This window comes from Cyanistes caeruleus, chromosome 13, assembly GCF_971803275.1.
Source record: "Cyanistes caeruleus chromosome 13, bCyaCae1.hap1.1, whole genome shotgun sequence".
NCBI lineage: Eukaryota > Metazoa > Chordata > Aves > Passeriformes > Paridae > Cyanistes > Cyanistes caeruleus.
Window position 1 is genome coordinate 5832335 of NC_141713.1, and position 16423 is coordinate 5848757.

General features: G+C 44.9%; 1 long non-coding RNA gene across 13 annotated transcripts in view; it reads right to left on the bottom strand.

Annotated features, from left to right (window-relative positions):
- The window catches only part of LOC111934023 (uncharacterized), a 118010-nt gene that overhangs the window by 96404 nt on the left and 5183 nt on the right, over positions 1-16423 (bottom strand). For 3 of the 13 annotated variants that reach the window (XR_015275749.1, XR_015275748.1, XR_015275747.1), the window contains exons 2-5: positions 15893-16017; positions 12766-12877; positions 3176-3249; positions 1497-1594 (exon numbers count right to left, since the gene is read on the bottom strand). This is a non-coding gene — a long non-coding RNA (uncharacterized LOC111934023). Of the gene's footprint in view, positions 1-1496; positions 1740-3059; positions 3250-4795; positions 9218-12765; positions 12878-15892; positions 16018-16200; positions 16331-16423 lie in introns of those variants that run through there. The other 10 variants (XR_015275759.1, XR_015275750.1, XR_015275756.1 and 7 more) reach the window with 9 other exon arrangements.

Below are 16423 nucleotides of genomic sequence, written 5' to 3' on the forward strand. Positions count from 1 at the left end.
GTGTCATATCACAGTGAGCCAACCTGGCCCTTCTTCCTACCAACCCAGCCTCGTGGCTCTCTACCCATGGCTCTCCACAGGCCTTCCAAACTCTGCAGTGACCATTTTCACTTTTATACATCACAAGCATCTGAAAATCCGTAAGATCCACCAGAAGGCATGGAGAGAACTTGGTAAGTTATTTTGGAGTGGTTTGAGGGCTTTGTTTCAAGTCAGAAGACTTCCTACAAACACCTCTATTTTCCATCTGCAAAACAGAAATTAAAAAAAAAAAATCCCACAGAAGCTACACAGAAGTTCCCTGTAGGGAACACAAAGCAGCAAAGTACCAGTAAGAGGTTAAATCTCTCCCTGGTGCCTCACAACCAGCTGTCAGGGAGGAGACAGCAGGAGATAGGAAAAAATGAAAGTCCTTCTCTAACTATAAATAAAGTTGCCCATATTATTATTGCAGTTATAAGGCGAGTTAGGAAAGTTTCCTATATCACAGCGTATCCTTTCCCCATCCTTCAATCCCCAGGAGAAGTAAATAATTGAGTGACAACAGAGCAGAGCCACTGAGGGTCTCTCTGAGGACAAGTCCAGAGGACAAATCCATCCACCTCTTACCATGTGGGGCTGAAGCCACTTCTCTGTGCCCAGCACTGAGAGGCTTCACTGTTCTGCTGCCACGTTTTGTAACACATACTCAGACACCAGATATCCATGGGGTAACGCTGAGTAATGTGCTGGCTGCTATCTGCCTCGCTGAAAGGGGTGATAAGAGTCAGCCAGAGATAGTCCTGCTTCCCAAATTAGATAGCTAAATGATCAGGCCCTGAGAAAAATAACACCACAAGCCCTTCCCCACCATTACCTTCCTACTCACAGATAAGTACTGAGCATTGCTAAGGCAATGTTAACTGCAGCCTCAGCCCTGAGTCTTTAAAAAGTTATGATTCAGACAAGATCATGAAATTGGTTTAGATTTAATGTGACTTTTTCCATTAAAAAGCTCATTTGAATGAGCCTTGGGTTTTCTCCTCGGTGCTGGACTAGAAATGGGTTTTAAAACTGAAAACGTGATCAAGAGACAAGCTGCTGTTCCTGCAGCTGTTGAACTTCAGAGAAATATTTCCATTTGCAGGAAAGGTACAACTTATTCCCAGCCAAGAGATGTGGCGACAACGTGTCTCTGTCAAAAGCATTCCTCAGGCTAAGTGAGGCGTCTTCTCTGCCCTCAGCTCAAGCCAAGTTTTTAAGCCCTAGTTCATATATATTCCCCCCAAAATAACTGCCTTGGAGTCACAGAAGTGTGACTCTGTTAGCTCAAAGCACTGCTTGATGATAAATTTGCTTTGCTGCAGCAGTTGATCCATCTATTCACACCAGCAGCTTGTGGGTCCCTTCCAACTGGGGATATTCTCTGATTCTCTGAACTGGTTTTGGGCAATAATTTCTGCCAGAGGTAGGGCAGGTGCCCATGGGGACACTGAGGAGAAGCAATGACATCTTACCCATCACTGCTGGTTGATCCAGGGCACCAGAACCAAGTTCCTGAGATGTTTGGCCACTTATTTGAAATTCCTCCCAGTGCCTGCAGTAGGGGTTTGTCCTAAAAACAATCAGGGAGGGACCTCAGATGGTTCAGGCTGCTTGAAATCTTGTTTATGTCCACGGTCCTGTCCCCACTGGCTCCTTCCACAGCCAGGAACATAGATGTGCCTCAAGGAAGCACTGAAATAGGGTGAAGGGTTTGTCTGGGGAGGGAGGAAAAATAAAATAAAAGAGAAAAAATATCATCCCCACTCATCCAAATGGAAAATCATTAGGAACTTGACAATAAAAGTACCCTGGATTTGGAGTTCTGGTGACACTCATCAGCTTTATCTGCATTGGATATAAAATACTGTAAACCCACAACTCCTAAAAGCAATGAGATGAAAGATCTGGGGTTCTTCACTCTCTGAAGACCACACTGATCACAAAGCTGAGATCAGTCTTTAGCCAAACCTTCCTGTGAGCACAGGACCATGCATGCACTTCACCAGTGCTGCTATCAGCGAGCTCCTGGAGCAAGGACCATTTCTGTACAGCTCTTAACACCAGCTTAGCACCATTCCATTTTCCATCCCCAAAGGAAAGCGCTGGTTTGCCAGGTTAATTCTGGGCAGTGCTGCACCACTGGGAGGCCTGTGAGCTGCAAGCACTGAATTTGGAGACTTCTCTATCTAGGGCTCCTTAGTCACACCCTGAGAAGCCAAAGAGGGGAAAAAAACAATCAGAGAAAAAATTTTAAATAAAAAGAAGTCACCTGTATTATGTACATGGGTACACTGCCTGCTTGCTGCTACAATTAGCGATATTTTCAACTGAATTTAAAGCAGATGAAAGCCCTGAAGGGTAAAGCCTGCTAACTCTGACTCCCACCTACCCACCAGCTCCAGAAATAAATCTTGTGGGTTTGGAAACAGCTCTTTCCCCACCTCTAACCACAGGCTCGACAGTCCCTGCCAAGCCTCTCTATTTCATTAGTTTCTGGATCTTTCACACACACATACAAGTATTCACACACACTCACAGAGCTGCCCACTTACAAACCTGACAGGTAAAATTATTCCCTCCTTCCCCAGCTCTCCTAATTGCCTCCCTTGGGTTCTTGTGGAGTGCAGACGTCACTGGCTAAATATTAAGTTCATGCAGTGTCACCGTGACGCCTTTCATTAGAGCAATCTCTGCCTCTCAGCTCAGCCTCCACATTACCTCTCATTTCACTGCTAGGACCCACATGCAGCCTGCAACTCTCCAGCCCAGCTTTAAATCATTATACCAATTGCCCTCAGCCATTTAAAGATAGTTTTCTCAGGGAACCATTTGAAAGTGGATGGTGATTCTTTTCTTTTTTAAATGTATTTTTTCTAGAGCGCGTTTTGTTTTTGGGTTTTTTTTAAGCACATTTTTAGATGTGCTTTCTCTTGACAGCTTTCTCAGAAATTATTGGTAATTCAAGACCAAATTCATTCAATATCATTAAAACAGAGTCATGATATAAGGATTATTAAAAGCTTTATAATATTTACCATCTTAAATCTTCACTGCTGGAGGCTTGTGATTGCTCCGTAGTATCTGCATTTCTTTTCATTCTATTTTTTGGAACAAAAGTGAATTTCATGGTGAATTTTAAAAGTGAGTTTACCCTTCACAGAAGCGTTGTCTTCACAGGCTGCTGTTGTTCATGTCTCCTGAAATCCAAATGAAGATCCATGCCACCTGCAAGGAACAGCAATGACTTTAATTGGATTGTAGGAACTATAAAAAGATAAACAAGCAACAAAAATAATTAGCATCAGCAGCTCCTTTTTTCAAATTGGGACCTGCAACACTTACTCCTGAGTTCAGGATACAAACCAGCTCTCCCCAAAGACCTTTTGAACCTCATCCCCAGAAGTGATGGGATCTTAAAAATTGAAGAATCAGCAGAGATACAGAAGAAACTACATAAGAATTGGACTTAACCAGAGAAAATGGAAAAAATAAATGAATCTGATTTCTGCTGGCTGTGGGTTACAAAGAAAACAGCAGTAACGAATTAAGATTTATTGTGTTAATGTACAGAAAATTTCTTTAGCCTGATATTTTGCAACAGAGTCAATTAACAAACAGAATTAATTGACTAATTCATAACAAAATAAACTAACTTCAAATTGCTTGGATTAATGATATTGATGAGCAGCAATTGTATTTGTTTTTCTATCTTAAAGGTGCAGATAATAAAAACAAAATATGCAAACCCAAGTGATTAAAACTAGGCTCCTGATGATATATTTGGGCATCCAAAGCCCTCATTCTAATTTTTAAAATGTTCTTAACAGCTCAGCAGCTTTGAAAGCCAGACAATGCTGTTCATAGCCAACCAGGAATTTTTGAAGTTCATGATTTAAAAGAATGACAAAAAAATCACTGAAAATGAACAGCTAAAATATCAAAGCACCCAGTGACTTCCCAAATGATTTCTTTCAACGGTTGAATCTGTTTGTTGCAGATTGAACAGGGAGCCAAGAAATCCCATTTCTATTTCCATCTCCATCAGCAATGATGTTTTGGAGTGTTTCTTCTAGGAAAGATCATCTTCAAATCCTTCCACACTGGATATCAATGTGTCAGTGCTGGTTTATGGCAGTGAAGCCTTTGCACAAATAATCATGGAACCATTTAGGCTGGAAAAGACCTCCAGGATCATCAAGTCCAACCATTATCCCAGCGCTGCCACATTCACCACTCACCCACATTCCCAAGCACCACATCTACATGGTTTTTGCCCCCTTCCAGGGATGGTGATACCACCACTTCACCACAAGGGAAAGGCAGAACCACCCCCTTAGCTCAGAGCATGGACTGGGTGCAGGGACAGCAATTTTCCAGCACCCACCACCCCAGAGCTTGGCCATGGGGGATTTTTACAGCCCACCTGTGCTCCTGCTGCCACAGAACAGACTGCAGCATCCTGTTTCAGACTCTAAACCAGCACCTTGGTGACTGCAACAGACCATTAGGGATCCAAACAAGTCTAGTAAGACCAGCTGCTAATGCTGAAATAGGTAGCTATGAATTTATACTCCTCCTTTGCATAAAATGCACGACCCTTTATCCAAGAATATGTAAGCACTTTTGCTCCCCCAGACAAATACCTAAAGCTAGTCAAAGGTGCAGGAATGTGTACATTTATCCCAGCTGTGGGCTGCATCTGCAAATTAAACACCATTTGTTCTGGGTCTGACAGAAAAGCAAGCTGGAGAAAAATGTGTCAAAGACAAGAAAAAACCCAAACCAGTCAGGCAATGGCTAGTAACTAAAAGCTGATTCCCACCACAGGTGTCTTATTTCCCCTCAGGGCCAGCTCTCGCTGTTTGTGTCCCCCTCTCCCCAGATGCTACAACTCCAGAGGCAGCAGGATGGGTTAATGCAGACTGGAGCAAGTCGTGCTCCCCTTCCTTCCCCCTCCTCCTGCTGCTAGCAGAGGCAGACCAGCCACAAAGGCACTTTCATCCACCACACCTTACTTCTTTCCCCATCCCAGCTGTATAATGGTGCTTAAAACATCCCCAGAAGATGCTTTTCACTGGGCAATGATGGACACATGCAGGACACTGCAATCAGCAGCTGAGTCCCCACCATGGATAATGAAGGAAGGAGAAAAAGGGGAGGCAGAAGAGAGAAGAGGATTTTCAGCCTCAGGTGTTCAGGCACTTCAGGGTAAAAAAAACCACCTCATCCTTGTCCTATGTTTCTGGAAGGCTGGAGAAAGTACAATTTGTACAGCCACAAAGGGAGAGACACAGCTGGATCCAACATGTCTGTACTCATCCCTTTCTTGTAAGCACCAGGGGAGCAGAAACCTTCCTGCAAGCTGGTCCCTACCCCCCAGCACAGGTTTTTCCTTCCCTGCTTGCTGCAGTCACACCTTGGCCACCCTCTTATGTGATGCCCAGCCCTACCAAACTGGTATGAGCTGCTGACATACCTCCTCAGAGGCTCTGCGGCACATCCTTCCCTTTTCTAAAGAGAGGCACAGCCATGCAGTGATTCGGGACAGCAGAGGCACCCAAAAAACCATCTAACTGCTTTTGGTTAGTAATGTGGAAACAGGAGCCTGGCCAGCTCTTACAAAATCCACTTTTGACACTGATCTCCCAAACAGGAACAGACTTGTTCTGGCTGTCTGTACATGTACACACACCCACACGCACAGATGTGAGAGGAGAACTCAGCTGCTCTGGGCTGCAGCCACCAGCACTAACCCAGCCTCCATCCCTGTCACCCACCACTGCAGCTGGCAGTGGACAATTCCTGGGAGACCAAACTCCTGGTGCTGCCACCAGCCTGGGACAGAATCCATCCCCACAACTCACAAAGGCTGGTAGGACCTGGAAAAGCAGGGAGAGATGAGATCTACGTCCATCAAGCAAGGCAGTGGAATGAATTGCCCTTTCTGAGTGCTCCAAGCACAAATCTTCCAGAGTTTGTGACAATAACTCCCCCCCTTCCTGTTAATAAAATATAATAGCAACTCTGAGAATAATGGCCTATTATCTGAAGGCTTTAAATGATAGACCCATCAAAAGGAAGGTGAAATACAGGGCTGGGGAATCAGCTTGGTGGGGAGTTACAACTTCCCTGCACGGCACGTGAGCAGAGCATGACAGGTTTAGTGGTTTCTCAGAAGAAAACAGCACAAAACATCAGTGTCTTATTATTTAAAATCTATCCAAAGCACATTTTTTAATTGTTCTCAGTGCACATATGTCAGTTGTTTGCTCAGCTCAAAGAAATGCCCGTGACCTGCCATCCAAGCCTGCGGAATAAACAGGTTGGATGTATCCAACTCCTGCCCCTCCTACGCTACAGCTGTCACGAGGTTTGCAGGATCTGCCACCTGGAAGCCATGGGACAGGTGGCAGCAAGGACAGCAAGGATCATGGAGCACATTTTGGTCTCTGCCACTGTTAGAGCAGGTGCAAAATGCTATTTTTTTAAGATTTTGTCTCATAGAAATGGATAGAAAATTAAATTTAGGTTAAAAGGTTAACTTCACTTAAAGGCTTAAACTCAACCAGAAGTTAAAAGTCTTAAAGTTTTGAGACCAAAAATTATGTCTGACCTTTTTTTTTTGTCATTGAGGGGGTAGAGGTTTGGAATCAAACTATGACTAGTCTACATTTTATTTTCCATTTTTTCCTACTTTTGCAGGGATTTGAAATTTAAGAAATGTTGTCCAAAAAGTTAATCCCTTTACCCTTTTTCTTCTAAGAATGCTGCCATTCCTTCTTCTCCCCTTATCTTTTGACTGTCTTTCCTTTTCTCTCATCCTTATCCAAAGGCTGAATTCTCTAGAACAGTCACTTACACAACCCCTAACAAAAAAAGCCAAAAAACCCAAAGAAGCCTTCCTTGCATCCAGTCTCTAAAGCAAAAACTGCTTATGGCTTAATGATGCTCCTCCACGCTTCATTAGCTTTTATCAGCGTGGAAATCAGGTTTCATTCTGAGTTTGCAGACTGTCGCTGGAGATGGGTATAGGAGAGCAGGATGTGTTCCTGGCTCCCTCAGTGTCGCTGGGCTCGTTGCCCTTGATTTTGGAGGTGTCAGAAATGTCACCCACGCAGATTTTCAGTGACAGGAGGCTGCTGGTTTTCTGATCCAGCCCCAATTAGCAGCTGCCTGATAATTGTTGATGTTGGAGAGCTATGAAGCAAATTGGGGGCCTTGATCCAATGAACCATAAAAATAAATAATAACCATAAAACTACGTCTGTGCTGTAAAACCTCCCACAGCGACTGCCAGTAACGCCGATGGTGACTTGAGACACTACCTGGGAGGGAGAGCTCTGCACCTTGATATGAAACAGAACCTTTTTGGCCATCTCCATGGGAGGGTGAGGGCTTGGAGCAGGCAGTGAACCACCACTATTATCCTGCCTTGCCCCAGGTATAACCCAAATCAGGCTGGGATATTGTGGGTAGAGCTGTCGTTGTATCTCTGCCCATGGGGTCTTTCATAAAGACATGTTTTAAGCCCTTCTACAGAGTTACAAGAATCCTCTCCTTGAGCCTGAAATGACCTATTAAACGTTATGGCAAATCCAAGGAATACCTTGAAATTTTCTTTGAGCACATCTCTGAAACAAAACATGACCCCACACAAAGAGATTTTTGCTTTGATTCACCTTTCCCATCACCTTATCTTCACTATTGCTTTTGCATGCATAAACTATTTTAAAAAGAGCATATCTGCCAAAATAATTTTCACATCAGAACTTCCTGAGTTATAATTGCCTTTTCCCAGAAAAGCAGACTGTGACAACTCACTTGAGTCAATCTCTGCTTGTAAAACCAACCTTGCTCTTTGCCAACCCCTGGCTGTGGCCGGCTCTTAATCAGCCACCAGGCAGGGAACAACTCAACATTCATTTAAAAACTGCAGTACTGAATAACATGGAAATCTGGTCTAGTCTTTCCATCTCTGAGGCCAATCCTTTGCAAGTTGGTAGGGACCAGAAAGGCTTTCAGTGGCTTATTTAGGGTCCAGTCCTCCACAACTCTGTGTAACAAGCTCCCATTGCTTTGAACTGCAGAGGAAAAGCCTGAAAGTTTTCTTAGTGCTGCTCTAGCTTGTACAAAAGGGAAATTTTAATAATTTCACTGCCTCTACCAAGCTTAACACACCAGAACTTGCAAAGAGCTGTGAGATCCTAGGCAGAAGCTGACAGAATATGAAGCTGTCATCCACAAACAGCCTATTGATGTTTTCTCCAGAGCAGCCAAATTAATACAATACCAAGTCCTTGCCCATGTTCTATGTAATTAATTCAATACTGAGATGACATTTCATTTAATCAAGACATATCATATCTTCTCTTTCAGCTGAAAGAAACACTGAAGTTATAATGAAAACCGGTCAATATATCAACTACCAGCAATTTTTCTCTGTATTTCTGCTGGTCCCTTAAAGCCAAAAAAGAGCTGATGCTTTCCCTTTCTTGATCTTCTTACTCCTCATTTGATATTCCTATTGATACAGCATTCAAACAGGCAGGAAGCTTCTCAGAATAGAGGTTTTTCATTTTTGTTATATTTCTTCACAGCAGAATTGGCTACATTTTTTTTTTTTCCTGACTAAAAGTGTGTTTTCATGTAAATGAAAAATAGAATTGTCACAGGAGAGCTGACCATCTGGTCCTGCACCCTGACTCTGATGGGGATCAACCCCAGCTGTTTCAGGGAAGGTTTGTTCCCAATCCCTTTCTGTAACAAACCAGTTTGCATCCCAAAACAGGAGGGCTTCCCTCCTCTTTGAGGTTTAAAAGGGATTTTGCAGCTTTCCAAATATTTTTTTTGCATTTTGCAAATAATTCCTAAATATTTTGCTCTGTGCTTCCAGAAGGGGACTGCAGTGAACAAGGGTCAGCCAGCTTTTGTGGACAGCAAAAGAGCTGACTCTTGCACCCCCAAAATATTTCCATCCCTCTGTGATAAGTTTAACAGAGGTTCCATGCTATAGCGGATACATCAATATTTTCCACATCTTAGCCAAGGTTTGATAAGTTCATCTGCCTTCAGGTCACACGTGAAATACCCCAGGCCCTTTCCCTGGGTGTTGCTGGAATTGCCATTCTGGTCCCCAAGGAACGCTGGAAACTTGCAACTTTGCTTCGTGTAAATCAAATCACAGCTGCAAAATCTGGGAATAGAAAAAAGTGAAGAGGGGAGAAAAAAACCAAAAAAAAAACTTCCCACCACACACATCCAAAATATAAATACTCCTGGCCTCCTCCCACTAGTAAATGTCACTTGACACTCTCACATCAAACCCATCAGCGTGAGCGTTTAAAGAAAACCACTGCTGGGGTTGGCCTCACAAATCTGTCCCCAGCACCAATTTACAAGTAACCCCTCTATATTAATTATTCCTCAGTATGCCACAATGATATATTAAATTTGCATGCTAAAGCCTAGTTAAAGCCTGAACAAGCCAAGACCTCTGAGAAGGCACTGCACAGAAGAGAAATGTATTGTTTTAAATAACTACCTACTGCTGAGCAGGGGCACAGAGCAGATTTGGAAGCAGTAAAACTGCTGGAGAGAAGCAAGGATGTTTTGAAAACAATACATTTGGGTCCTGCTAACACTGGAACAAATGAACAAACATATATTGAGGTTGGTATGAGGTGGTTGCAAGTGTATATTTGCATAGTCTGGTGATCCCTGGAGGTGGGAGCTCTCTCTGCATTGGTCTCAGCAAACATGTGGAAAATGCAGGTAGCAGAAACCATTCCAAAGCCCCAGAGGTTGAGCAGAGACTATCCAAAAGCTAAGTGAAGCTCTAAATCAAGTGAGCAAGTGCTGGCCCTGTTTTGCTTTGCACAGACCTTCCCACAGTGCTCCAGGTTGATTTTACCTCATAACAGACATCATTAATGCTAAGCAAATCACTTGCATAATTATGTGTATTTGCACAGTGCCATCCATTGCAGCTGAGGTCACTTGTTTATCATCATTATCCCAATTTTTTCATCAATGCAAGCTTGTATTTTTATTTGTGGTTCATTCTGTAGCAGTTGTTAAATGCAGTGCTGTGCTAGGTGTATTTTTAACACTTGCTTTATTGCCTCAACATGTTTCAAATAGGGTGGGAAAGGTGTCTGCCTGCATTCACCCTTCCCATCACATGGGATGTTGCTATTAATTACAACTTCTGTGTCATATCAATCACGTGATATTATTATTTATAAAGCAGTCCTCCACATACCAGTTATAAAAGGATCAAATCTTATCATGCCCTGATGAATCAGAGTTCAGTATATTTTAGGTTCCACATAATCAGCTGGCAAAGACTTGCTTCTAAGCAAGATGCTGTTTATTTTTAGATTAGTAATGAACAAACACCAGGAGACCATAGGAGAAATAAAGAGCCACTTCTCTGGGAAGCAGTGATCCTAGAGCTGCTGGAAGCAGCAGTGTGGACACAGTCACCTACTGGTCACTACATCACACTATCCAGCCAAAAAATGGAATTACATACGAGTTTGGCCTCACTGACCATCCCCCTTTGGGGATGGCATCACCAAGATGCTTCCTCAGGGCATGAAACCACAGGTCCATGGATAGGAGCTACACAAGGAAAAGACTGGCAGGAAAGGGAGAGGATCCATGGTCTGCATTTCATGACATGCTCTCTGAGAGGGACTGCAGGAGGTGATGGGTTGATTCACCATTAGGCAGAGCTTTACACAAGCCACAACAATTTGGGAAGAAGGTGAGGGAGGAAAGAACCTGCTCTGATGCATCAAAAGTCACATGGCTTGCTGGTCTCCATCCCACTTTTTGTTAGCCTCAAAAAAAGGCAGCGTGAAAAGCTGCAGTGTAACAAGGAGGGGACACTCAGCAGCTGAACACTGGGCTCCCAAAGCAGCAGTCCCTGAAAAACAGGTGTGGCTGCAGTTCAATGTCCTCAGCTCCAGGGACTGTAAAGGGCACAAAGCCTCTGACCTGCAGGTCACCGGCTCCAAACCCAGACAGATTTCGTGAATGGTCAAGAGTGACTCCCATCTGTGTCTTTAAGTAAAATAAAAAGGAAAGTCTCACTCCAACTCTTAGCTGACAGCAGCCACCCTTGAGTGCCCAACTGCATGATTTCCAGAAGCAGCCCTGCACCTTGGAGAACAAATCCTGCAGTCCCAGTGAGACATACTGGGGTCACCATTCCCAGCTCTCTATCAGCAGCCACAGCTATGAAATATTTCCCTGGAACCAGCTCTAGTATCTACAGAAGTCTGAAATCCATTATTTAAATCATAATTGAAATAAATCCAGGGAAAGACTGGAGTTGGAGCAGGACTGGGAAGGTCCTTCCTCCTGGGAAGGGGATGTCCTAGTCCACAGCACATCAGCCTTTATCCTGCAACATCATCAGGCTGGATCCTCCAGCACCTGCCTAAATAGAATCATTGAAGTTGGAAAAGACCTTTAACATCATGAAGTCAAATCTTTAAAAGGCAAGGCAAGGTAATGGCTGCATCCCAGGAGCCTGGCTCCTCCAAGAGTATCCCAAATTTAGGTCTTCTTGCAATAATCATGTCCATCTACTGCTCAAAGTTACTCTGGAACCTCTTGCTGCTCTCAGCAGCCCATGACTCATCCCTCAGAGAAAGGCACACACATTTAGGAGCATCTGTCAGTAAAGCCACTGACAAATGACTCTCACAGCTCTGAGCACACATACTTTGGTCCAGAGCTTTGGCAACTCTGGAGTGTTTGGGAAATATATTACCCCCAGCAGCCTCTCCCCAGCTCGTTTATCCAGTAAGAATGTTTCATAAAGAGCCTGTTAAAAAGGCCACAGTTGTAGAGTACTCCTTATCTGGATGGATTATGGTGTTGATCATTAATTATCGGGGAGAGGCAGGGAAGAAGGGCTGGCTTAAATTAAAAGCAAAACCAGAGCTCATTAGGTCCATAATAAACATGGAATTAAGACAAAGGCACACAGCTTCTCCCTGTAACCATACCTGGCACCAAGGGATCAGGGCTCTCCTGCCAATTCATAGTGCAATTCATAGTCTTTGAATAGTATTTCAAATTCAATTGCTTGTGTAATGTATCCACCCCTTTCTACCACCCTTAATGTTGCCTTCAAGAGCTCCTTGATTCCAGAGATTTAGCATGTGATTAGCAGAGTTCTTGGCCTTGAAACATACAGGCAAGGTCTCTGGAGTCTGAGCCAAGAGGTCTCATCCCCTTTCCTCCCCTTCCAGCACCCTGGCACCCAAACAACCTTGCCACCACTCACTTGTTTGCAGCCCGCACAGGTGCAGTGCAGGAAATTCCCTGGTAACAAAAATAAATTAAGCTTTTTTCCCCAAAGCCTTCCAGGAGGAAGCATTGCAGAGCACAGCAAACTTTTGGCACACCCAGGCCTTTCAGTGACCAGTCCAGCAAGGACATTTGGCCAAAGAGTGAGTTCAAGCTCACCTCTGGACAACCCTTACACAGATGGAAACCTCTGACGCAACCCCAGGTTCCCTGGCTGCTCTCCCCACCCAGCCAAGGAACCCGGACACTTTGTCATCCCCCTGGAGCCCTTGAGTACTCATTTCAACCTTCCCACCCTGTTTTCCAAACTAAGATGGGATCCTCCTGGCTAATTCCAACAACAACAAAAAAATTCTTCAGCAAAAGTCCCAGTATCTTGGTGTGTGAAGCCAAATCTCACTCAGTACATATGCACACCTCAGTCTCAGGAGATCTCATGGGAGACTTTCACTGTCAAACCCCAGGAGAAGCTGCAGCATTCCTCAGGTCAGCACAGAGTGCCCTTCCATCACACCACCTTTTCCCAGGGCTGCAGGGAAAGGGAAAAAAAAAATGTTAAAAAATCAACAAGAGAAAAATCCCAGACAGGTTTTTTGTTTCTGAGCTGCCTGTCACTGTGCAGCCAGAGGTGAGCAGAGTTTAAAGGGCAGGATTTATGTGACTGCCTTGCCAGACAAAGCTCAGATGCTTTTGCCAAGGTAAGACATAAGAAAAAAATTGGTTTCCCGCTCCACTTTTACTCGCAGAAGAAAAACCAGGTTGATTTTAATTAATTTTGCTCATGTTTGAGCTGCACTCCCTGGGTAAAGCTCACAGAAACTTAAGGTTAACGAAAGCAAATCTGTGAGTAGCTCAGGTTAAACAGAGCTGACACCATTGTTTCTTATGGTTTCTTACTTGAAAAATAACCACAATTCACTGCATACCATCAGCTTGAAGGGATCACTTTCCTCCTAGACACCACTGCCTTGTGCCCTGCCCGTACACGAGTGTCAGCAGAGATAAATCTGAACCAAAATCTAATGAATCTGGCTAATTCATTATCTGAAAGACTCATGTGTTTCAGTTTTGTTTCATCCTGATTTTTTTTTTTCCTTCCAAGCCGAGCACACCAGATGGCCAATACCACTCTCATTGCTAGCTACTAATCAGCCACTTCCATATGATATTTGCCATGAAGAATTAATACAATTAGGTCAGGATGTAAAGACATCATATTATTCATGGCAACAAGCCCAGATTTATTTTTTATTCCTCCTGCAACTGCCTGCAGCCCGGGTGAGGTCAGAATCCAGGTCCATTTGCACTGCAGGAAGCTGAGCTGCTCCAGGTCTCATTGCACAGCACTTCTGCAGATGAAGCTCTGGTTTCCCTTCCCTAAAAAACACAGTCAAATGCAGCTTCAAAAGGAAATCTTGCTCAAATATCTCCAAGTACATGCCTAACCAAAGGATGATGCCCTTGTAACAGTCCTCAGCTGTATTTTTCAAGATTTATTTTCCCTTCTTTTTCAGTCACTACAACAGATGCAAGAAATAGTGATGGAGAATTCCTAAAAAGTGATGGACAGAATTCTGCTGGCCAGACCCTCAGGGCTGGAAGATCACAGAGCAGAGGAGGGAGAACTATGCCATGCCTTTACAGCTCATCATGGTGCTCCTCCCAGACTGCTCACCCAGGAGAGAATAAGAAGATCAGCTATTTGTCACAGCTTTGTTATTTTTCTTTTTAAATAATTGTTGTTTCTTCCTTCCTTTTGTTTTCCATATCTAAGTAACTGAAACATAAATAATTTTTCCTCCAGCAGAGGTTAGCTCAGTGGCAGGACCCAGATTTGTCTGGGAAGGATAGTTCCTCTCTGTTCCCCTCTCAGGTCACATTCCCAGTTCTCACCCACAATGCATTTGACTTTCAGGGTCCTCTTTCTCGTGGTTTAAAGCTGTGAGCAAAAGTAGGATTGCCCAGTGACACATGGGAGATCAGATCTTGACTCTTCACTCTGATAACACCCAGCAACGACTTTGGCCAAGTTGATGGCTTTTTCCTGTTCCATAGAATCCCTCCCCCAACAGAAAAGCCCACACCCAGGCAGCCAAGAGGCCAGGACACCTGGTGAGACCCAGGCAGGGCTGCCATGGCTCTCCCAGAGCTCATTCCCCAGCAGGGATTTGCTGTCTCACCCTGCAGCCAGCATCCACCAGCCTGCCCCCAAGGCAAAGCCTCTCCAGCGCACCACGCGATGGCTCTGCTCCGCTCCCTCCAGCTACTTGCAATTCCAGACATCTGTGTTTACTCCACGACCCACAACAGAGTTGTTTTCCCTGGAAGGGCTCCATCACTGCCTTTCTCCTGCTGCCTACCATGTGTCCATTTCTTTATATATATATATATACTTTTTTTTCCCAAAGAAGGTCTGGATGCTGCTATTTTCAGCACCCTCACCATGTGCTGGAGGCAATTCATGCTTTGGGACACATGGCAAAGACTGCAGAAATATTTCCTGTTGGTCCTAGGAGAGGCTTCCCTAGCAAAAACACATTACAGTGCTTCCAAGACCCCATTCCCCATGCACAGGCCAGCACACAAGGCAGATGCAGCACTCAGAGTTTGCTTTTGACACAAGACAAAAGCCCTATGGAGAACCAGGAAGCAGAACAAGGTCATCACATCCTCTGCAAAACGATTGCTAAGGCAAAATACTCCCCTTGTTACCACAATCATGCTGTTACACAAGGGGAACATGACCTTCCTGCCTGATCCCTCGGGGCACACTAGCCAAAATTCACTGAATGTGGACCAAAACCCCAAACCTGTATCTGAACAGCCCCGTGTCCACTGTCAGTAGTGTAGGGAAGGCATGGTCCCTCCCAGGACTGTCAGCCTTCAGTCCCACTCCAAATACACTCATTTTTCTCCTATATGACGGCAGGATGACCGAGCTGTCATCTCATCACTTCCTTGTAGCAAGACACTAAGGGGCACTAATTCACTGACCAGGCCCAACCTCCTGAACTAACATCTCTCACGGTCACGTAAATCCTTTCTTGTGCTCTCCCGTTTCACTTTCTGACCATGAGGGACAAAAAGGTTAGTTTAAAGTGTTTATTATTAATATCATTATTATACAGCAGTGGGGGTTGAATGGAACATCCCAGCTGGGTGGATGGGAGGTGGCAGGAAGGATTAGGGGTCTGCAGGGAGTTGCAGAGCAGCTCATAGAGGGGGACAGTGCTGGACCCCAATGAGCCTTTCCAATGTGGAAGCAGAAGCTTTTTCCTTTCCTAAGGGATGAGATTCCTCTTGGCCTGCACTGAGATTTCCCCAATGGCCTGGGTGAACTGGGAGTTGCTTGGCTGGGACTGGAGCCCGCTCAGGCTCACAGGGCCAAGCCCCAGAGCAGCACGTGTGTGTGCACCACTCACCCCCCCTTGTCCCAGGAGCAGGGAGGGGGTCAGCCCAGGAGAGGGGCTTTGAAGGCTGACAGCCTCAGGTGTGAGCCTGTGACTGAGACATTCCTGCAAAGCAGGAGCAAAAGATTTGTTACCTGGAGAGGGCTGATGGTTGATGAGTGATATCTTCATCCAGCTGTCCAAAAGCTGCCTGCAGGCAGCTTCTGCTTCATCAGGGCCAAGAGCCTGAATGCAAGACTTAGTAAGGTCCCTAAGACATCTAAGAAACAGGGAGAGGACTAAGATTAAAAAAAATATTAGCTGGGGAGAGGGTGCCTCCTGTGTTTCCGTGTCAGCTGGTGAGGAGCTGTGGAAGGCTCACAGAGCTCCCGCCTGCCTGCGCGCTCCTCAGCCCGGGACCTGCAGAAACGTGTTCCCCCTCCCCAGGAGCTCTGTCACTAACCTGGCAGCCAGCCCTCCAAAGGGGGATGGCCAAGCAGCCACAGCTCTGGAAAACAGGGGCAGTGGGACCTATGGAGTCGTCAACATTTTTCTGATTTCCAGAAGATTTTTTTTCCACTGCTGAGGCATTCCTGGACAGAGAATGTTTTTCTGAGGAACCTATCCAAGGCTACTCACAAGCACCTCACGTACTGCTAGATGATCATCAGAGGGAGGATTTTGGA